Consider the following 24,281-nt stretch of genomic DNA (forward strand, 5'->3'; position numbering starts at 1 on the left):
GGTGTGATCTCGGCTCACTGCAACCTCTGCCTCCCAGGTTTAAGTGATTCTCCTGCTTCAGCCTCCCTAGTAGCCAGGACTGCAGGCACCCGCCACCACGCCAGTCTAATTTTTGTATTTTTAGTAGAGACAGAGTTTCACTATATTGGCCAGGCTGGTCTCAAACTCCTGACCTCAGGTGATCCACCCGCCTCGGCCTCCCAAAGTGCTGTGATTACAGGTGTGAGCCACCGTGCCTGGCCGTGTATATGCTTTTAGTTTACATCATACATAGTGTCTCATCATATTTTTTCTAATCTCTTTATTCAATGCTATGTTGATGTATATTCACTTGTTTATCACATCTGACAGCTGAATTCTATTCTATCTGCTGATGGACAACTATTGCTGTTACAAATGCTGCTGTGTTCACTTTTCTATGTGGTGTCTTACAGGCCTGTGTGAAAATCTCTCAGGCACGTTCCCAGGAGAGAGACTGCTATATTGTAGGGTACACAGAAACTAATTACTAAAAGCTGCCAGATTACTTTTCAGAAAGATCGTGCCAGTTCCCACTCCTACCAGCTCTGTATGTAGGTTCCTGTTTCCCCCAACTTGTTGAAAACTTGGAGTCTTCTAACTTTCTAACTTTTGCCAATTGAATGAGTATTAAATGGTGTATTATTGTTGCTTTAATTTTTATGTCTCTTATTACTGGTGAGGCTGAGACTCTCTCGATCTAACTGTAGTCCTTCAGGTTCATTTCTTATTCACACCCTTCACCCATTTTTCCTATTTGTTCTCTCATTGTTAGAAGTTTCTTTTATAATCTAAGCATTAATCTCATTTATTTTAAACTTGGAAAATATTTTCCTGTGGATGGTACACATCTGTTAACACTGTTGATCGTGCCTGTGTTGAACAAAAATCTTTAATGCTATTTAGTCAGATCAACAATTTTTGCCTTATAGTCTGTGCTTTTAGAGTCTTATTTAAAAAATCCTTTTTCATCCTAAGGTCATATTTTCTCCTACTAGCTTTAAAGTCTTACTTTTAAGATTTAGGTCTTTAAGCCATCTGGAATTTAAGGTCTATTTGACGTGAAGTAGACATCTAAATTTGTATTTCTTAATATAGTGAGGCAGATTTCCACAAAGCATCCCTCAAATAGTTTACCTATTCTTTACTTCTATCATGTATCATTTCCGTACATATATGCTGTATTTCTGGGGATTTTTTTTTTCCATTCTATGTTTTATTTATCTGCTGCTGTGCTGGCATATACTATTCTCTGTTTGATAATCAAAAGATAATTGCCCTCTTTGCTCTGTGTGTATAAAACTGACTTAACTAATTGTGAACCTTAATTCTTCATGTTTGTCAAGTTTCTCAAAAGCTTCTGCATGAGTTTTATTGCAACATATTGAATATATAAAGTTAGAGAAGAACTGACAAATTGATAGTCAAGTAATTTCATTTATCATACCTTTTTCTGTCTTGACAGAATTTGAAACATTCATCCATAAAAGTTTGTACATTCCGTTATGCCTCTTTTTAGAAACTTTAGAGATTCTTGATATTAAACATAGCATCTCATTTTAAAATTGTCATTTCTTATTAGTTATTGATAGTATAAATTGAATTATTGATACTGTAATTGAATCCAGCAGCCTTGCTAAAGTCAATGTATATCGGACTCCTTTTATTTGATGGTACACTAAAGCCAGTTATACACCTGCTCTTCGTATTTTCCACCACTACGTTGCTTTAAACCTTTCCCATACTGACTGACCTCATAATATAACTGCTATCATTTTTTCACATTTACTATGCCAGACACTACTATAAGCACTTCATGTGCATTGTCTTACCTGAGTCTCACAGCAATGAATTTGACTTAATTGTTATCCTTACTTTACAAATTAAAAAAAGGGATGCTTGAAAGTAAATTGTCACAAAGTCACACAGGTAGTAAGAGACTGAGAAAAGACCAGGTATCTTTGATGCTAAAGCTTTGGCCAGGACTTCCACATGGGTGGCACTCAAAGTGTGGGTCTCACCAGGGGCTAAGTAAAAATCTCTATTATTTACATATACACAAGCTTTCAATAAATGAAAAATGTGACTGTTTCAATAAAAAAGTGACAGTTTTAATATTTTTACCTATGCTGTTTGTTCTAATTATGTTTATTTAATGCTAATATAACAGCCACCAGAAGTATATAATAAATATAAAGTAAACATACTTATATTAATTATAAAAATTTCAAAATGGTCTCTAGTTACGAAATTGGGGCTGGTATCTTGCAGGTCTGTGTTTTATTTATTTTTTGATAATAATTTTTATTGTATTTTATGAAAGTAGTGGTGGGTGACATTTTGAAAATCTAAAAAAAAATAGATATTCTTCAGCAGTGGTAATTGAGAAGCACAGCTCTAGACTACATGTCCTTTCTTTATAAAGATGTCTCTTGCTGACGTAGGTGCCTGAAGATCTGAAGACGCAAACAGATGAAGAGAGAGTTATGAATCAGCAAAGTAGGGTGCCCAACTGTCTCGATCATTTTAAGCAGGTGATTTGGTAAGAGGCATCTGAGCAAAGCCTTTCTTGCCAAAAAAAAGCCTCAGAATGGTTCCTTGCAATGTCCCCACCCAGACCTCTCAGCTACTTTATATCTCAGTGGCCCATAGGCCTACAAGGGAAGAATCTACTGCTGGCTCTGGAAATACCAAACAATACCTGAACTCTGAGCTAAGGAAAAGTCGCTACCAATCTTTCAATTCAACTCTCTCTCATTGGGAAAAAGAAATGATTGAGCTTGAGCATGACAGTATCTGGATGTTCATTATGAGGTTGTTGGCAATGTTAATGAAATTATCTGATTTAGATACTAAAGTATGGTATTTGTACATAGACTGAAGTATGTAAGCCATCAGCACAGCTGATTTGTACAGTAATATTGAGATATATCATCAAATCTGAGGGGAAACGTGCTATTTGTAGGAAACTACAGAATATTAAAACAAATTTAAGATCAAATCCCATATCTCAGTAAAAGTAAAGGATAGTCGTCTGACAGATCATGTGATGCTGTGATAGAGCAATCCAATGAATATACAATTTAAAAAATAATTATCTGCTCAAGCCTGTAATCCCAGCACTTTGGGAGGCCGAGGCGGGTGGATCACGAGGTCAAGAGATCGAGACCATCCTGGTCAACATGGTGAAACCCCGTCTCTACTAATACAAAAAATTAGCTGGGCATGGTGGCGCGTGCCTGTAATCCCAGCTACCCAGGAGGCTGAGGCAGGAGAATTGCCTGAACCCAGGAGGCGGAGGTTGCGGTGAGCCGAGATCGCGCCATTGCACTCCAGCCTGGGTAACGAGTGAAACTCTGTCTCCAAAAAAAAAAAAATTATCTGGCTACGTTTTTGAGTATGTAATGTTACCATGTTTCAAACACAATTATTAGTAGAGCTAGCAGCTAGCTAGCTTTTAAATTTGGATTTTAACCTTCTTGTATATCACTTGTACAGAGATTTTTATAGTGGCTCTATTTAGCTCATGGGAAAAAAATGGGAAAAATCCAAATATTTAACTGTAGGAGAATATGTAGCAAGCCAGCTTTATAAATGTAATGAAATACTGCAAAATCTTTTATAATAGGTAAGCAGAATATATCAATATATAACAATGGCTCTATAAAGAACATTGAGTATAAATCACAAAATAAAAAACAGAATACATGTAAACAAACTACAGCTACATAAAAATATGTTCATGTGTTCAGAGAAATAATTCGAATGTAGCCAGGTAGAAATTATTGGGAATTTTTTCAATCTATAAGGGTATGATAAAAAAAATTGAAAAGCACACATTTATACTGCAATTTTGAGAAAATCACACCAATGCATAGACAGTTTATGTAAATTTAGAAACTTTCAGAACTCTCGGATAGTGGTAATAGGCAGCACAGAAAAATGAAAGAAAGTGGGTGTTTTAAAGGGCCCTCTGGAGCAGACTCAGCAAACCATGGCCTGGGAAAACCCTGCCTGTTGCCTGCTTTTGTAAATAAAGGCTTTTTAGAACAGGCACACCCGTTTGTTTATGCACTATCTGTGACTGCTTTCAAGGTACAAGGGCAAAGTTGAGTCCTTGCAGCAGACACCATTTGGCCTGCAAAACCCAAAATATTTACTGCGTGGCTCATTACAGAAAAAGTGCCAATTTCCAATCTAAATTATGACTTGAGAAGAGATAAATTAGAAGCTATTCTCATTTGTGGGATTTCTATTTCAATAACATATACGGGGCAAGACCCACACTCCTTCAAATTACGTCAGTCTAAGCCTGCAAACAAGTACAACTGATGGGTTATAGGCTCAAGAGGTTTTGGGAAACAACCGTGTCACTATTTTCAGAGTTAAGACATTTCAGAGCACAGGCTTTTATTTCTAAGCAAAACAGTCATCCATAAGGATATCAGAGCTATGTGACTTGAACGTGGAGTACAAGTGAACACAGACTGGGTCACCTAGGTCCCTCAAGGCTTCCTTTGGACCTGTCTTTTTTGCAAGGATATTATGTAGGAAGCTGTTTGTCCCTTCATAGTAGCATACAGTGCTTTTACGGCAGCATCAAAAAAAAAAAAAGATTGATCCATGAGTTTCCTGAAGGTGTCAGAGCAAGAATGAATCTTGGGGGAAACTAATAAGCAGTCAGCAGGAAGTGCACGTTCCACTTCTGGTGACTACGGAATGCCCCTGGCCGTACTCGCAGGCTTTCTGTTTCTTCTGTTGCATCACCCAAGTTCTCTGCACCTTCTCCCTTCATTCCCCATGGAAAGGTTATTTTCTGTCTGTGGCTGCAGGCAAGTGGATTGTTCCAAAATGGATTTATATTTTGTATTTTGGAGTAGCCCAGGAGAAGCTTCATACTTGACTTTGTCCTACAATCTTAAAAAAAGTATCAGCCTGCTTCCAGAAAACAATTAACTCAGTTTTCAGGTTGCCTCTTTGGATACCATTTTAATCTTTTCTGGGAGAAACAAAATGCATCAGTTCAATACCTGGAGAAGAAAATTAGTAGTTTTCAGTTGTTTCTGGACTGAGATGAAAGGTACTTTCTGAACTCTTCTTTTTCTCTGATCAGCCCTCCACAGGATCACAGGTAAAATCATATTTGTAACAAGACAGATTTCTAGCATACTTACTACATGCTTACCACCTATTAGAATACCGAATACTTACTAAACAGACATTCATGCACCCACTTACTGAGATTGAATGGCCCCAGAACATGTACCACTGAAGATGAGAGGAAGAGATCTTTGTAGCGCGGCTTTGGAGTGGGGCTAGAGGTCCCACTAAGTCAGTGAAACTGTCTTGACATCCCTTTCTGCCTTTTCTGTGCTCTCCTTTTCTTATCCTCCTTCATCAGTTTCTTCCCAAAACCATCTCAATTCGGTAACTACAGTGATCATCTAAATTCTCTGGGACTGAAGAATGTTTTCTGATTATGTTGCTAAAGTATCAGTGACTCTGGTATGATCCTTCCTAAGGATATTCACATTGATACGGGAAGAAAAGAATCAAGGGGAGAGAGCAATGCTTTACTGAACCGAGTGTATTTCTGATAGTTGTATTTTTAACACCATGGTGCCTGTTGGGAAAGATACTTTTCTTTCATGTGTGTGAGGCGAGCGAGCTATTAACTGTCCTTCAAATCACACTAAATACTCTTAACTCCCCTTCTTCCCCTCCCTTTCTGTGTCCACCTTCCCTAGCTGCTAAAAGCACTTACTCAAGAGTCCACAGGGAGACTGTGGTGCAAGATCCAGCTCTCCACACCCCAAGCATGCAGCTTCCCACTCCGCAAATGCTGGAATAGCAAATGCAAGCCAAGACCGCTCAGCCAGCTGGTGTGAGGTCAGGGCTCTGCTTTGCTTTGTCCACCCACACCTTCTCTCTGCAGAGAGACAGAAAGAGTCTGGGAGAACGATTGACAGGATGAATCAGAGGTCAACACTGGGCAGATAAAGCTCAAGAGAGAAACTAGGGTAAGGGGCTGGGAGCAGAGGGCTGCAGAGTGAGAGCATGCTAGAGAAAAGGTGAGGCGCGTCAGAGCTGGTCTTGGGCCAGACCCTGCAGTGAAATTTAGTTGGGGTACCCTTCTCATTAAGCTTTACTGTTCACCCAAACTGGCAATTCCTTCTTAGTGTCACCACTTAGCTGCCCTGCCCCGGGCCACACCTTTCTTATCCTCCGCCTTCCAAAACTTCCTGCTCTTGATAGCTTTCTACTCTCTCTTTTTACTTTCTCTTTCTCAGGTCCTGCCATCCTTTTTTCTGTGAAAAAGTAATCTGTAGAAAAGCTTTCATGAGTAATAACAAATTAATTCATTGACTTTCTAAAAGGAGATAAAGGTAGAGTTTCAAAGGAAGATCCGTTAACTCTCCACCACTGTGTGCCTAGCATAAGCCCTGACCCTAAGCCAATCTTGCTTTCAGGATCCCTGTGTCTTCCTCTTAAGGATCATTTTAGGGATTAAAACAATTTAGTACTAGGGGAACTATAAATTGCTTTTGTGTATGTTTATATGGCATTTGCAAATGCCTATAGACACTGAATTTTAAATTTACAAATAACATTTGGCCTAAATATATTATTAGTAAACTTAAGCTGATACATATATATATATATTTATTTATTTATTTATATATATATTTACATATATATCAGCCTAACATATATTTAAGCTGATATATATGTAAATATATATAAGTATACATATTTAAGCTGATATATATGTGTACATAATATACAATATATTAATTCACATTTTGGGGGGTTCTGGATCCTGACCCACGTTCTCTTAAGTAGACAGGTATGCAGGTTAGTTTGGAACAGGAGTAGGGAAATACACAAGAAGAAAGACTCAGTGGATTGGTTGTGTTTTACTAAAAAGGTCTCCTGACCCAAGTTTGAGGGAATCAATTGTACCATTTGCTGTTACATAATAGAGATGGATTTCTCGACAAGCTCCATTATAAATATTTCTTTTCTCTTAGTTATTGTTGTTCTCTTGGTGGCAACTACCATAATTGTGGGGGATTTTCCCATGAAGAAGAGAACCTAGTAATTGAGGAGACATTGACTGAAAATCTGTTTTTCTTTTCCAACAATGGGAAGAGCTTTCATGTGGGTTAAAATTAACCATGAATCTTGTCCTATACAAAATATTCACAATCGTACCCATTGAGGGGGATGTTGTAAGCTCTTTTTAGATTTGTTTGGGTCAGGAGTGGACCAAAAAGTTATTTCAAGGAGAAGAAAAAGCTAGACAATAACTTATTGAGCTTGTTTTATAGTAATTATTGTAAGAGTTATATAAATCTGCATGAATATAAACATACAAACCCTCAAAAATTATAGAACCAGTAGGTGGCTAAGAAGGGCCTTACACATCTTCTGACCCTTTCTACCGTATTCTATTGTGAAGAATGGTTTGTGGGCCAGTTTTCCTCAGCCTCTGGGCTGACCCACCAGGCCTCCTGGTTGACAGCACAGTCAGGTAACTAGTTCCACACAGAGCAGCGGGAAGCAAGGGGGATGTTGGTAAGTTAGCGTGCTTAGCGTAATTGGAAAATATCACTAGAATAAAAGCAACCTTTGTTGATTTTTCCACATGACCTACAACTTCTGATTGTTATTCTTCCTCTTCTCCCATTTCAGCCTACAGAACTGTCCTCTTGCTGTGACATCCAGTCAGCATTGACCTTCATTCTACGCCTACTGCCCTGACGACTGCACGTTCATGAAGCACAGAGGAGTTATTATTGTCCATTTATTTTCCAGCCCCAAAGACAGTAATAGAACCAGCCCATCCTTCTCTGAGGAGGAGAAAACAAAAGCTTATTAAATGTCAAAAATATTTTGAGTACTTCCTGGACACGTTCAGGAGTCAAACCACCTGCAAAGGGTCACCAGGCCTGCCTCCATTGAAAGCTTTCTATTGGCAAGGGGCTCTGTCACCCACCTGTGGAACTCCTTGAGTTCTGTCATATGGCTTCTTCATCAAAAACATGCCTTATGACTTCTCATTAGCACAGCTTCTCTTTCTACAGCTACTTCCTTTGATGTAGCCACACCTACTGTCTACACCTCATTTCAATTTTACAGCCTCTGTTCTCTGTCCTTGTTTGCAAAGCAGCAAAGGAAATCTGGATTGCTTTGTATTTAGTCAGTGTCTAGACTGTTGGATTCATTCACGTATCAGTTCTGCAATTCATTCAATAAATATGAATTAAAAGAACACTTGTGATATGCACTGTTATAAGGATACAATAATTGAATAAGACACTTTGGAAATAGCTAATGGTGATGAATGCACAATATTGTGAATGTAATTGATGCCACTGAATTGTATATTTTAAAGTGGGTGCTATGGAGAACAAGATGAAGGTTCTTCAAAAAACTACACCTGGAATGGCCATTTCATTCAACAATCTCACTACTGGGAATTTATCCAAAGAAAAGCAAATTAATATATCAAAGGAACATCTCCGCTCTCATGTTTACTGCAGCACTATTCACAATAGCCAAGATATGGACCAAGCCTAGGTGTCCAACGACAGATGAATGGATGAAGAGAATGTGATGTATATACACAGTGGAATACCATTCTGCCACAAAAAGGAATTAAATCCTGTAATTTGTGGCAGCGTGGATATAACTGGAGGACATTATGTTAAGTGAAATAAGGCAGGAATAGAAAGTTAAACTCAGCATGTTCTTTCATTCGTGAAAGCTAAAAGAAGTTAATCATGGAAATGAAAACTAGAACGCAGGATACTAGTGTCTGGGAAGGGTAGGCGGAAGAGGGAGTGAGGGAGAGATGTGTTAAAAGATACAAAGTTACAGCTACATAGGAGGAATAGGTTCAAGTGTCCTATACCACTATGGGATGACTATAGTTAACAATATATTATGTACTTTCAAATAGTAAAAAGGAAGATATTGAATGCTCCCGACACAGAGAAATGACAAATGTTTGAGATGATGGGCATGCTAATCACCCTGATCTTATCACTATATTATACGCATCAAAACATCACTATGTACCACATGAATAGGTACAACTATTATTTTTCAATTAAAAAATGAAAAAGTTTATGTTCCATATATTTTACTGCAATAATAAAAATGCTTTACAAAAAAAAAAAAAAAAAGGCAACGAATCAGACAGTCGTGGTCTTCACAGTACCCCAAGTCTAGTAAGAAAGACAGACCCATGCAATAAAGTATTGTTGGTGAGAATATAGAAAGACGTAAAGGACACAGTGAACGCAAAGGAGGAAGTTGTAAACTAAATTCACCTTTTTATTCGTCTTTGTTTTGTTTTTTAGTTAGTGGCATTGGTTAGATACGGTCTCTAGAAGTGAGGATTCAAAGATGAGCAATTCTCAAGAAACTAGAGGCCCAGGCTCCCTCAAACACTGGGCGCTGTGATGCAGGCAATAACATTCGAATGACAGTAGAAACCTTGGGTAGTTTAGCCTTTAGTCCTAAATCCAATACTTCTACCTTCATTAATTTGTCCTTCCTAGGACAGAGACTAGGGTGAGTCAAAAGAGGCACCTAGGCCGGACACAGTGGCACACGTCTGTAGTTCTGGCTACTCAGGAAGCTGAGGTGGGAGGATCACTTGAGCTCAGGAGTTTGAGGCCAACCTGGGCAACATAGTGAGACCCCATCTCACAAATAAATAAATAAGTAAAATTTATTTAAAGAGAGACAGAGAGAGCGATCTAGCGCGCAAGGAGTCATTCCCCTTCAGGGACAGGCTGACTTGCACGACCTTGAAAGTGAGCACCTCCTTAACCGTCCCGAAGTTCATCACGGCCCATGGCATCCTTACTGTACCTGCCTCCCTATATGAACTATAAATTGGGCCATGTGCATTTTTGTATCTACTGGGGATAGAACTAAGTTTGCACATAGAAAACTCGCAAGGAATATTAGTTTGCTTTGGAACATATTTTTAAAATAAATAAATGCATGGCCACAGTCCAGCACATCCCCTAGGAACCAAGCTCTTCAGACTCTCTCATCCTTGGCTTCCATCTCTGTCTTGTCAAGCTGAAGTTTGTTCGGGATTCACGTTCCCTGAAGGCTTCCAAGCAGATAACGTGTAAGTGCCTCTGGAACTCTTCTCCTTTTTTCAGTTTTTTTTTCCTCCTTGTGATTGATTTTGAATAGTTGCTCTATCTCCAAGTCCACTGTCAAATCCACCATAAATCCCATGCAGATAAGTTCTCATTTTGAATATTGTATTTTTTATCTCCAGAAGCTCCATTGGTTCTATTGGTTCTCGTTTGTATCTTCTATTTCCTCACTGTGTTTGCATTTTGCTTTACATCGTTGGGCATATGGAATATACGTATAGAAACATTTTCAATGTCTTTGTTCTTTAAGTTCATTATCTGTGATTTCTGAGTATCTTTCAACTAATCGATGTTTCTCCTAGCCGTGGGTCACATTTTCTTACTTCCTATGGCTGAAAGTGGAAGTCAGTCCTCAATATGTTTTTCATACACATTTTCAACCTTGTTCTATTAAATTAAACATGACTTTCTCCTGATGACAGAACTTGACAGAACTTCCCTCTCATCTCCACCCAGTGGATCCTTTTCTCAATATCTTCCTCTCCCAGAACCAGGAGGAGGTGTTAGAAGTCACTTTATCACACTGTTGTTTCTTGGTCATTGCTCACCTGAATTTTTTGCTTTGACACACCTGGAACGTACTTCCAATACACAGTCCTTTTCTCTCTGATGCATTTCTACACCTCCAGGAGTCTCTATCTTCCATTCTGGAAGTTTTCAGCATTGGGTTTAGTTTCCTCGTCCTATGTCCCATTTCCTTTCCTATTTCCTCAAACTATCTTGCCTATTACTTCAAGCAGAAAGTCAAAGCCAAGTATAAGTTCCCTCAACTCTGTTCATATCCAAATTTCATTTCTCTGTACCTTTGCTAATATTTTCTTCTCTCCTCTGTCTCCTTGGGGAATGTGACCACTCTTAGGAATAACCTTATTCTTTCCTTCCATGCACTTGAGTATATCTCCACGGATTCTCCTAAGCATTGCTCCTACAAACATGCTCCCTCCTCCTTTTTCCTTCTGCTCACCCATGGATAATGAAGCCCTCAAAGAGAGGTATGCCTTGTTCTTGGTATATTAATAATAGCCATCATAAAGTGTGCCTTGATTCATGCCTTATACTTTTTTAGGTGCCTTTCCTCTTTACTCTCTTGTACTGGGTTCATCTTTGATTCCAGAAAGTCAACTTTGATACTTTTGTTTCCAGCTGTGGTATACTAGCTTATTGGGCCAAGCTTCCCATCAAGTACTAGTAGAATATCTGGACAAAATACATTTAAACAAAAGTCTGTTTAAGGGCTTTGAAGAACAATAAAGGACTCGATAGGCCAAGATTCTGGAAATAAAGGATCCCTGAGAGGTGAGTCCAATATCAAATGCTTCTTTTCCCTGCTGGCATCTGCCAATTCTAAAACAATAGCTGAGAGACTAAGAAGCAACTAGAGTTCAGAGCCTGCCTAAAAAGAGGGGCTCTGATAAATATACTCCAGAATTTTAGATGGACTTCTGCAGGGAGATCGGATCAGATCACTCAAAGATTGAAATCTACCCTCAAGTCACCTCAATTCAGGATTGAATTTAGGTGATCTATTTCTTGTTTACTTGCTTGGCAGAAGTAAATATGGACCCTCTCTGGGAAGTAATAGCATCATCTAAAGTCTAGCCACTTGTCACTGTTCTCACTGCCACTCCCTAGTGGGTCCATATCTCCTGTCCCCTGGATTGATGCAAGAGCCTAAAAACTGATCTCCACACTTACCATCCTGCCATCCTGATGTTCCTCTGTTCCCTTGATATAGTATCCAGTGTGTTCTTTCTAAAACACACAAAAAAACCTTTCTCAAATACTTCCCTAAATTTAATTAGCTTTTATGAACCAATATAGAACCTAATAGAAGAGAGCCTCCATTTTTTATAAATGGTTGACAACGGTATCCATGATCGGACTCCCGCCCATCTTTCTACCCCATCTCTTTGGTTCTCTCTTATGCAAGCATAGTGAGCTTGAAAGGAAAGGCTGTCTCGAACCTCTGAATGCTCCCACTTGCTCTCCTTCTGCAGGGAACATCCTCACTTTCTCCTTTCCTTATTAGCACCTACGAACTCTTCACACCTCCACCTGGGGTTGACCTTCTCATTCTTATACCGGGTTAGGGTTTCCTGCTGAGTGTCTCACAGATCTCTGTACCTCTTCACTTGTAACACTCACTTTATTGTTTTTACTTGTTTATTCATTTTTCTTTTTAAAATCCATTGAACATCACGGTTTTCTTTCACTTTTTATTTTATTAATATCTGTCTTTCCTACCAGATATAGCTTCTGTGGTGGCAAAAGGACTAGCTACATAATTTGCAGGATCCAATATGAGACAAGAATGTGGGGTCACATGTTCTAAAATCATTAGGCGTTTCAAGAAAGTGAGAGCAGATATTAGGCCAATCATATTCCACCTATTTCAAGCAGAGGTTCCTGTGTGATGGTACTATATATATATATATATATATATATATATATTTTTTTTTTTTTTTTTTGAGATGGACTGTCGCTCTGTTGCCCAGGCTGGAGTGCAGTGGTGCAATCTCGGCTCACTGCAAACTTCACCTCCCAGATTCAAGCGATTTTTTTCTGCCTCAGCCTCCCAAGTAGCTGAGATTACAGGCTCATGCCACCACTCCTGGATAGTTTTGTTTTTTGTTTGTTTGTTTTTTGTATTTTTAGTAGAGATGGGACTTCCCCATGTTGGCCAGGCTGGTCTTGAACTCCTGACCTTGTGATCCACCCGCCTCGACCTCTCAAAGTGCTGGGATGACAGGCATGAGCCACCACACCCAGCTGAATGCACGTTTTATACCCATGAAACTGACCTGTGGTGCAAGCAGAAATGTCAAGGAGGTGGTAGGGTGCAGATTTTAAGAAAAGGTTGAAGTTTTTCAGAGTTGCTGAGAGCAATTCCTTCTTTCTCTTATTCACTCGATAGATATTTATTTAGAGTTAATATGTGCCAGGCACAGTACTAGCTGCTGGGGACCCAGGTCTATTTGACATTTCTGCCTACACTCTTTAGTGAGAAAACTGAGCCAGTAGTTCACAATCCCATACATGTGCCCACTGCTTTCTTTGTTCCTTCCCATCCCATGAAAGGGGTTTCACGCCTAACATGCCAGACCACTTCCCTGTGGTTTGGGTCCCATGCTTTCCTATCTCCTGACCTTTCCTTCTTCTATGTTCTCAAACTTTTCAATGGGTGTTTTTCTTTTGGCATAAAAACATTTCATATCTTTCCAATCTTAAAAAAGGAATAAAAACAAAACCTTCCTTGACCATCATGTCCTTCTATAGCTACCATCCTATGACTCCACACTCCTTCACAAACAAGTGTCCCAACAGTAACCTACCCTACTTTCCCCAGCAATGCCTGTCATTACATACAAGCTTTAACGTACTACAATCAAGCTCCTACCCCTCCTGCTTTCATTCCATGATGCATTTTGGCAGAAGTCAGAGAGTTTTGTTAAACTCAGCATACAATTTGGGGTTCTTATCTTACTTCATTGAGGTAGAATCACTTGCTTTCTCCTGCCTGAGGTTCTGTCTTTCTTGACTTCTGAGAATGTCATTTCATTGTGCTTTTCCTTCCATTCTCTCAAGTCTGATTTTCTCTGCCTGCCTCCTTTCACTTTAACTATTATTTCCACATTAGTAAGTCCCCTTCTTTTCCCCTCCCCTCTCTTTCCTTTTCTTCCCTTTTTTCCCCTTCCTTTTCCTTCTCTTTTCTTAGGTGACTTTCCAATTCACAGGTGTTAATTCCAGGAGCACTCCCTCATAAACCTCCTGTAAACTATGCCTCAGAATCTGTTTCCTGGGGAACCAAATCTGCAATAGTCATCCTCAATATCTCCATTTCATATGTTCCCCTTATCCAGTTAAATACCAAACTATAGATACCAAGCTTTATAGTATCTATAAATCTATTTTTTCCTTAATTAATCTGTTTTCTTCTGTTACGCTCTCTGACACTACTTGACTTAGAGTCTCGGTAATTCTCAATGGCACTATTTCCACCTGTTCTCCTTGCCTCCGGTCTGACTTTCTCCTGATTTATCACTCAAAGCTACTCTCAGCAGGATTTTTCCAGAATGTAGATGTAATCTAGCAAATCATTTACTTCATAAGGACTTTTAATGGCTCCCATGTCTGGCATTTATTTTTACATTCAGTCAGTCAGTCAGCATTTAGTAAATATTCACCATGTTCCAGGCACTGTAATAAGTTCTGGGGATGCAAAGTTAATGAAACAGAGTCTCTGTCCTCATGGAGCTTAGAGCAAAGGGGATGTTATCAACCAAGATGTGTAAGGTGAAGAAGCAGGAGCCCAGAGGACTCACAATATGGTTAAGAAGAAAGGCATGAATCAAGTAATCACTTTTTTAGGTAAACACCAATAACATCTGTGATTAGTTCCACAAAAAAGAGGTTCATTGTGCAATAAGCACTTACAAGAAGGTTTGACATAAACACAGGACGCAGAGAGGAATTCCAAAGGAAAAAACTTGGGAATAAAATTTAAATGCGTCTTCATATTCTGATCCCAATCTTCCTTTATAGCTTTATCTTCCAAAAATTCATCCCAGCCCACCTATTACATTCACTTACCCTTCAGAAAAGTTTTGTAGAGAATTCCACATGTTCAGTCATCAGCCTTGTTTATAATGCTCCCTGTGATGTAATTTCCTCTCTTACCTTCTTAATGAAGCCATCTCCTACCCATTTGATAAAAATCAGTATAATAAATAAAAATCTCTAGGAAACATTTCCTAATCCCTCAGTATGATTTTGATGCTTCTCTGTTGTTCCTTAGCAATATAATTTCTTAATAGTCACATCTGTAGCATTTTAACATGACATTATGCTATGTATCACAACCTTCAACTTATTTTAAGTTTCTTGAGAGACACGATCATGTTTGTTTGTCTTTACCATCTCCATGCCTAACATGGACATGGGACGTGGCACATCATCGCATAAAATTTATGAAATGAATGAATGAATGGAGTTTGCATACATATAAGACCTCACATGTCTCTTTATAAGCATAATCTGAAACTTAACACTAAATTAGTTCTACATCAAGCACAATAAATAAAAACCTTTAAATAAGCAGGTTTCAGGCATCCTTTAAGCTTTTAACTGAGAAGTGACTGTGTAGTATTAGATTCAGTTTAGTCATTTAGATGAGCTAGTCATTTTCCAGTCTTATTGTCTTGGTCACCTTATCTGATGGTTATTTGATGATTCTCTTCATTTCCGGGCAGCATATTAGTCAGCAGTTAATCCAAGGACTTACTGCAATAGAGTCAAGGTTTAAATACTGTATTCATGTTTCCATGTTCTATGGAGCACAGCTTAATGGGATGCCAGCTGTTACATTCCATCCACAAAATGATGTTTATTCCAAGTGAAAAGGAAAGATAGTCTATCTAACACTTGGTTTTTAGTTAGAAAGGAATTCAAAATAAACAGAATTTTCTAAATCAAATTGTCAAACTAGTGTAAATAAAATAACTCACTCTGAATGGAGTTCACCCAAGAATTTTGAAGGAAATCAAAGGCAAATTGTAAAACTATGGCTATTCTCCAAAATTCATTACCAGTGGCTACTAGAGCAGAAGATCATCAACATAGTTCCCATCTACGGGGCATTTTCCAGCAAGAGACCGAATAGTTGTCTCACTTTCATACTGAGCAAGGACATGGAATCTCTGATAAATGAGGGAGACTTTGAACACTTAAACAAGCACAACCTCCTGAGAGAGTAAGTCTGTTTTCTGCCTGGGAAAATCTTGGCTGACTAATTTACTAGAACTTTTTTTGGATGATAAATTCAAAAACAGAAAAAGAATAATCAAAGGGGCTATTATGATTAAACTTTATAAACAAAGTGCTTTTACAGTTCTAAATTTTAAATTCTAAATCATATTAATTGTAAGTTATTTAATTAAATAATTTCTTGAATTATTATTTGATCATTCTAAATGAAAACAGTTGGCATCGTTGGAGGAGCTTGGGGAAAGTGGACAATTACACAATGTTTAAGGGTTGCACTCCTTTTCTCTGGTGCAATGGTAAGCAAAGATCTCGACCTGGATGTTCCAAAAACACCTTAACTCCACATGTCCTGACATAGCTCATCATCTTCCTCTTCAAACCTGTTCTTTCTTCTTCCTACAAAATGTTGGTGAGTACTGCCACTATTTTACCCACCAACATAAAAAATAAGTCACCCCAAATCTTTATTTTGGAGAGAAATACCTTGCTAAACCACAAGTCTAGTCATATCTCTTCCCTAATTAATTTTTTTAGTAGTTGTTAATTGTTGATAGAATAAAGTGCAAATTCCTTAGTGTGGCACAAAAGGTTCTTTAACATTTGAGCTCTCTCTTTCCAGCCACAGCTGCTGCCAGGCTTCTCCAGCATTAAAATCTTGCTTTTAAAATAAACTTGGTATTTTCTTTCTTCCTTCCAAAATTTTATACACATGGCTTCCTCTGCCCAGCACGTCCTTTATCTCTTTCTCTTACTAAGACATTCTCATCATTTTTCAAAATCCAGTTAAGATGTTAACTCTTCCATTAAGCCTTCTCTGCCTCAATATTAGCTTCAATAATCCTTAAGCAAAACTTTTCTTCTCTAGCTAAATACTCAAACATTGTTCTAAAATTAAAATGAGACTTAAAAGTGACAGAATTGACAAGGCCTAATGACCTTTGAATAGGTCCAATCAATATCATTCTAATACATTCACCAAAAGGTGGGCAGCTTTCCTACAATCTCAATAAGAGATAACTCAGGATGAAAATCCTTTCTAGCAGATTCTATTAGCTTCAGGTATCAGGCAATTATGTGCTTCAAGAGAGCACCTCTTCAGGCAGTGAACCTGATTGGCACATCAACTGGGGTAATACATCTTTCCAGGGATTAATTTAAGAATGGGAATGTAAGATTAACCAAAGAGACACGAGGGGAAGTCTGCTTAGAAGGAGGTAATAGTCCAGAAAATGATTTTAGTTTGCTTTATAAAAAGGAAGCAGGAGATGCTTAGCCCTATGGCAGCCATTGTGATATCCTGAGAAGAGTCACCGCAAGAGAAGACACCAGCATTCTAAGAAAAACAGGGTGGGGATGGAGGAAAAAACCAGGGCCTGGATGACATTGTTGAGCTGCCGAATTAACCTAGAACTATCCTAACTCAAGATTTCTCTTTATAAGATAATATATTTTCTTATATTTAGATCATTTCAAATTTGATTTTTGAAATGTGGTGACTGATAAGGCGCTTCAATTTCATGTTTGTTAATAAAGGTTTCTTTTTCCTGATATAATATATGTGTATATGTGTGTGTGCATGGATGTGCTTAAGGGGCAAATGAAAGAGAAAGCTGTCTCTGTTCATTAAGAAGCTAGCTTCCTGCTGAAATCCTTAGGAAGTTAGAAGTTTAGTGAAAATTTTAAAAGTATAGAGGAAAACCGCAGATTAACTTTAAAGATGAGAAATTAAGAACAGGGAAAAGACAAGTGCTATGCAGTAGAATGAAATACGCTCAGGACAGGTGTGTGTGTGCACGCGTGTGTGTGTGCACGTGTGAGTGTTCACATGTGTGTGTTCCCTCTTTCTCCATGTTTTATTTTCAAAAGACAGACCAAAAAACCTTACACTGAAGTTATTGTGTAGTTTTCTGTGAGGTTCATGGTTAAGGCAAAATCCAAAGGCAATAGGAACTTTCAAGCACAAAGACTTTGAAACGGTATCCCCTTCATGTTTAAAGCCAGCTTACTTCTCCCTTGGGGCCAAAAAAGCAAGTAGAAGATGCCAGAACTGAGGAAATCCCAGAGCAGACATTTGTTGGTTATCTGCTCAGAAGTCCCCTTACCTTCTCTCTAGCTGTCTTTTATTTCCTCTTAAAGATTCCTGTATTTCCAGGAAAACTGAATGCTCTCTCTGCTCCCGATTCAGAACACATATAGCCAAGGTTAAGTCGATAACCACACTTTATTCTCCAGCTATGATGATTGTTAAGGGATAAGTTTGTTACCAAAGCTGGTCCAATTGGAGTAACTTTCAGAATGATTGTTGGGAGTCCAGTGCAAACACTCCTGCTGCATGAGGTGCCATGTAGCCCCGAGATTCCGGCAGCCATCTTGGGACCAGCCTCAAGATGAAGTTGGTATTACAACTGGTTCCTTGGGTGACATTGTTGAAGGACTAAAGGAAACTTTGCCTGAAGCCAGCCCCAGTTCTGGAATTTTTAATTTAATGGTCCAGTACATATCATGTATTTTTAAGCCAATTTGAAATTTTGAGGTTTTTTTTTTTTTTTTTTTGGTCATTTGCAGCCCAAAGCCTCCTCTGTGATGCAATCTGCTGGAATCATCTAGTGCTTTCCCCCCATCTTACAAAGAAGAAAATGAGGCCCTAGAGGAAACTTACTTGCCCAAGGTCAAACAGTACATAGTTAGGATCGGCTACAGGAAGACAAGTTTCCTGACTCTAGTCTGTTCTTTTCTCATAAAGTTTTCCTTCTACATGTGTACAGAGAATGATGTTACTTTCCAGCCAGGCAGAAACTAGCAGAATGCCAGGCAATCTTTTACTTACAAACTAGAAAAAGAAAGGATGTATTTATGTGGCTATTGGGATTCCTGGGATGTGTTGCATTAAGTAATTTGGGGGTATATGGAATGAAATCATATTCGGCCATTCTGCTTTTCTAACCTCTAAGACTATATGTAGTCTTATGTATATGTATACATAAGACTATATGTATATCTCTAACCTTTAAGACTATATGTATTTGCACTACAGAATCTCTCTCTTGCAGGGCTACTACAGGCATGTGGAGAATTTCTCAGAGTATTTCTACAGCAACGAACAGGCATGAAGAACTGCCGAAACATGGGGTTCAGAAGCAGGTATAGAGCTCCAAATCCGACTCTTCCCCACCAACTGCATGTTTGCTTTACTTGTATACATCTCTGTGTGTGTTTATGTATGTGTGTGCATGTGTAAGTGGGACTTACACCACAGTATATTTGGGGAAGCTTTGTAACTAATCCAACCTTACTTACCTTTTTCTTTTTTTTCACTGAGGAGAGTCTTAGCACCTCTTTCTCACATACTCTGTATTCCCTCTCTCTTTCCCTCTCTTCCTTCATCCCTCCCTAACTCGCCTCCTTTCTAACTCCCATGCATCCACTCCACTGTAGAAATGTTTTCAAGTTCCACCCTCGACCATTATTTGAAAGGAGAAAAATCCTCTGTTTCAGCTCAGTGTGTGCCATGCATAGTGGTTACTATGGAAATATTCAAAGGAGATATCTGAAAAGAGATGTCAAACTGAAAAATAATATTTTTTTCAACCAAGCAAGGTATATGGAAACAAAATGGGTTACTCTATGAAGCAGTATATTAGAAGTCACTGGAAGTGTACAGCATAAAGTTTAGACTATGTAATATTTTATAACCATACCAGCAAAATGCCAACACATAGGCATCCTAGGTCCCAAAGTCCTTTTCATCATAAGGCATTCTCCCTAGGCTTTTTTCCCCCATCTTATTCTCAGAAAATTAATAACCTTCCCTATTTCTCCAAAGCACTGAAATATAAACTATTTTTTCATTAACTGGTGTATTCGACAATATGTGTTGAATACCTGCTATGTGCCAGGCATTGTGCTCGGCCCTGAGGCCACAAACAGGGAGAATAAATATTAAATTCTTGATAAATGCCTGCCCCCTGGAGAGAGAAGGAAGAAACGGGAATTGTGACCTTAAGAAGGTAATGTTTTGTTTTTTGAAAAAACAGCTCTGAAGCAAATGTGAAAAATGTTAGCATTTTAAAATTTTGGTTATTGATTACATGGGTGCTTATTATATTATTCTTGGTTCTCTTTTGCATTTTTCAATTAAAAAATAAAAGGGATATTGTGACATTTATGTAAGGGGAAAACCGAAACATGTTTGAAGAATTTAGAAATACAGAGGTCTTTGGAGAGCCTAAGAAGAGCTGAATCTAGAAAATGATGGGAGGGGGCACGAACCTAGAGTGTGCTGAGTGAGGAGTAGGTACTGTCTTAACCTAGGAGATGTCATCCACATGGATAGCCATCCATATGGTGATGACTTACAAATGTGTATTTTCAGCCCACAACTCTCTTTTAGACCTCTGAAGTCACACCCAGTGGTCTCATCAACATTTTCTCTTGAAGGGATTATAGAGATTTCCAGCTTAACACTGTGTGACTAATTCAGTTTCTACGTTCAAAGCCTCATAAGAAAGAATGACTGGTTGAGCTGACATGGACCAAGTGACCATTCTTGTTCCCAGCGTGCTATGGGCTAAGCAGAGATGGGCACAGAATGATGGGAATGTAGAGAGAAAGGGCCCAACTCCACCAGGAGGGGTAGATAAGAACTCCTAAAGAAATTATGCAAAAACAGAATATTTGTAACAGAATTCTCAACTTCATTTTTCCCTGTTTGAGTCCAGGAAGTCAGCAGTTGGTCACTTAAGAGCACTACCCGCTCCTTGGTTTGAAGATCTTCCTGATTTTGAATACAAACATCTGATATTCCAGCTTTAGACTCCTCCACAAGAACTAGACTGTCATCCTGTTTTGGCTTCCAGCTCAATCCCTCTGCTACAAGTCCTGACTCCAGAGCTCTGTGGGATAATAAAATACAAGATCATAGCTTGAAAATAGAGTGTGCATCTGGTGTGGATTGTTGTTTTGGCTTAATTAGGACTTGCTGTTTCCTGAATTCCTATAATCTCATTTGATGAATTGTGTTGGTTACTTGCTCTGCAGGCTTTGAGTATGTGGCACATTTCAGAGGAAATGATTTCCCCTTTCTTCTTTGAAAATCATATTCTGGTGCATTAAAAAAAGAAACCAAATGTGTTTGGATTTCTTTAGCTGTCCCTAGAATTACCAATGCTGTGATAGACATTTGCTTCTCTGGAGGAAGAAGTGCTTGGGTCCAGTGCATTCAGCAGCACGTTCTATTCAACAGGTTCAAATGTGCACCTACGTGTGCAAGGCACAGTGGAAGTTACAGAGATGAGTAAAACATTCTTACTCTCCCAGGATTTTTCAAGCCAATTCAGGAGAGAGATCCATTGACAAGTAACTACAATGCAAGGCAACTAGATAAAAGCTGTAATACGGATAATCATCCCTTTCATTTACTTATCTCAGTTTAGTTTACAAAGAACTTCCATTACCTCATTTGATCCTCACAATGGCCCTGTGAGATAGATGTTATTATCTTCATTTTAGAGTTATGGAAAGCCAAAGTTCAGAGAGAGTAAATATCTTGCCTACGTTCTCAGAGCTAGTAATTGGTACATAGATCTTTTGAATCCCAGTTCAGTACCATGGAAGTTCATAGGAGGGAGAGAATAACTTCAGCAGAAGCGATGAGAGAAAATCTCATAAAGGAGGTGGGGTCTGGGTTGGGCCTCTTCCTTCTGGAATCAAAGTGAAAAGGAAAGGAATTCCAAAGAGAGAATAAATATATGAGTAAAGTAATCTTATTGATGTGGAGGTGGGAGAAGAAAATTAAGTAGTTTGGGTATCTATGACTTGCCAGTTGATACCATAAAATCCATGGAACAAATATAAATTGAGCACTATATTACATACTTGATTTGATTTTAGAAAACTGTTTTAATTCTCAGAGAATACTTAGCCAGGGGAAAAACATACACATAAAACAAATGAGCCCCATACAAAAGAATTATCTAAGTAGTAGCCCTATTGCAAAGTACAGATAAATGCCATAGGAGTAGGGTTTTATTTTTATTTGTTCATATTTTATCAATATATTGATTAACTGTAGGGAAGGTAGTTCTATTATAAGTGTGGAAATATTAAATTGCTCTAAAGAGATCAATGTTTTAGGCATTGAGTTGGGGCTGAGAATGAGAAAATGTTGAACAGCTCTAAGTGAGTCAGGGCTCCCATGCTCCGTGGCCAGTGAGTGTTCTCAGGGTGGGTGTGGATGAATGATGCCGCCTAGCAATGCTTATTGGGCTTGAAGAGGGATTGGCAGGTTTGAGGAAGATGGGGTGAGCCTCAGCTTCAGGTGGTGCTGAGGTGCTCAAGCCGTGCTGACTCATCCCATGCCGAAAGAAGCAACCCCGTTGGAAGAAAGGGGAAGAGAGAAAGTGGAGGAAGATTGACCCTCTGGAGCCTAGGCAGGCAGAAGTGCAGCAGTTGGCTGTCGACCGAGTCTAACGTCTTCCTGGCAGGATGCTAGCACACAGAACAACATGATTTCACTTAATTCTCACACCAAGTCTTGAAATACATCAAACAGGTATCATAAATGCATCTACAAGTAGCAAATACTCTTAAAGGAATTAAATAACCTACTCTGAGTCACACTCTGTACCGTGACTGTTGAATTCTGGCAGAACCAACATTTAAAACTAGATCTATTTAATCTATTTGTTAATATACGTCAACTGTGTGTTAACAGAGTAACCACTTTGTATTCGCTTTTATCACAATTCGTTAGTGTAATAAATAGTGTGGCAGACATGCTATCCAAATTCACAAAGTTTGGGGAAATTACAAAAGTGTTGTAATCAGATTTGGGAAACTCAGTACGTGCATGTGTATGTGTCTATTTGTGGAGGGTGTGTGTATAGTGAGCAGGACCTAGAGGAGTATGTTTAGATAAACAAGAGTTTTATTTTTATTTTAAAATGAAAGATAAGAAGCCAGGTGTGGTGGCTTATGCCTGTAGCCCCAGCACTTTGTTAAGCTGAGGCAGGTGGATCACCTGAGCCCAGGAGCTCAAGACCAGCCTTGACAACATGGTGCAACCTTGTCTCTACAAAAAATACACAAAGTAGCAAGGTGTGGTGGCATGCACCTATTGCCCCAGCTCCTTGGGATCAGGAGCTGAGGTGAGAGGATTGCTTGAGCCAAGGAGGTCAAGGCTGCAGTAAGCCATGATCCACCATGCCACTGAACTCCAGCCTGGGTGACAGAGAAAGACTCTGAAAAAAAAAAAAGAAAGAAAGAAATCAACAGCACATTTGTGTCCCCATGCTAATAAGCAAAAGAGAGTAATAATGGAGGAGGGTAAAGCCTAAAGGTCAAAGTTTCAAAGAAGGTCAAAGGAATGGGACCCAGAGCACAGGAGGGAAGAAGAGACCCTTCCTCCACCACAGGCGAGAGAAGCAGGAGACAACAGGAGAGATGCAGGTGCCTTCTGAGGCACTTCCAATGTCTGCCTTTATAAAGCAAGGTTTCTTGTTGTTATATGGTCTTTTTGGTCCATTTGCCATCACACAGTTTTTTTTTACAGCTTTATTGAGGCATACTCAACATAAAATATACTATATGTATTTAAAATGTACAATTTGATCAATTTTTACTTACACATATATCCCTGAAACCACTGCAAGCACCGAGGCCGTGAACATAACCACCGGAGTTTTCTCATGTCACTCTGTCATGCCTTCTTCCAAGACTTCCCCAGCCCCACCCCTCCCAGGCTAACACTGATCTACTCTCTGTCACTATAGATCCATTTGCATTTTCTAGACTTTTCTATAAATGGAATCATACCACATATACTATATTTCATCTGGCTCCTTGCACTTAGCATAATTCTTCTGAGATTCCTCCATGTTGTCGTGTGCATCAATCGTTCATTCTTTCTGTATTGCTAAAAAGTATTCCAATGTATGGATAAGCCACAAGTTGTTTATTCACTCATCTGCTGAAAAACAGCTGGATCATTTTCAGTTTGTTAAATAAAAACTGCTATGGACATATTTATGTATAAGTTTTTGTCCAGATATATGTTTTCATTTCTCTTGGCTAAGTACCTGAAAATGAAAGGACTGGAACATATGGTAGGTATATGTTTAACTTCTAGTTAAACTGCCAATTTTCTTCCAAAGTGGTTGTACCCTTTTAAGCTTCCACCAACCACATTCTAGTTCTTCCATGTCCTTGCGAATGATATGAACAGTTTTTTAATATTGTAACCATTCTGATAGATGTGCAATCTTATCTCACTGTGGTTTTAATTTGTAATTCCAACTAATGAATAATGTTGAATAT

Source organism: Aotus nancymaae, unplaced genomic scaffold (assembly GCF_030222135.1).
Source record: "Aotus nancymaae isolate 86718 unplaced genomic scaffold, 86718_ANA_hifiasm-v0.15.2.pri h1tg000108l, whole genome shotgun sequence".
NCBI classification, from domain to species: domain Eukaryota; kingdom Metazoa; phylum Chordata; class Mammalia; order Primates; family Aotidae; genus Aotus; species Aotus nancymaae.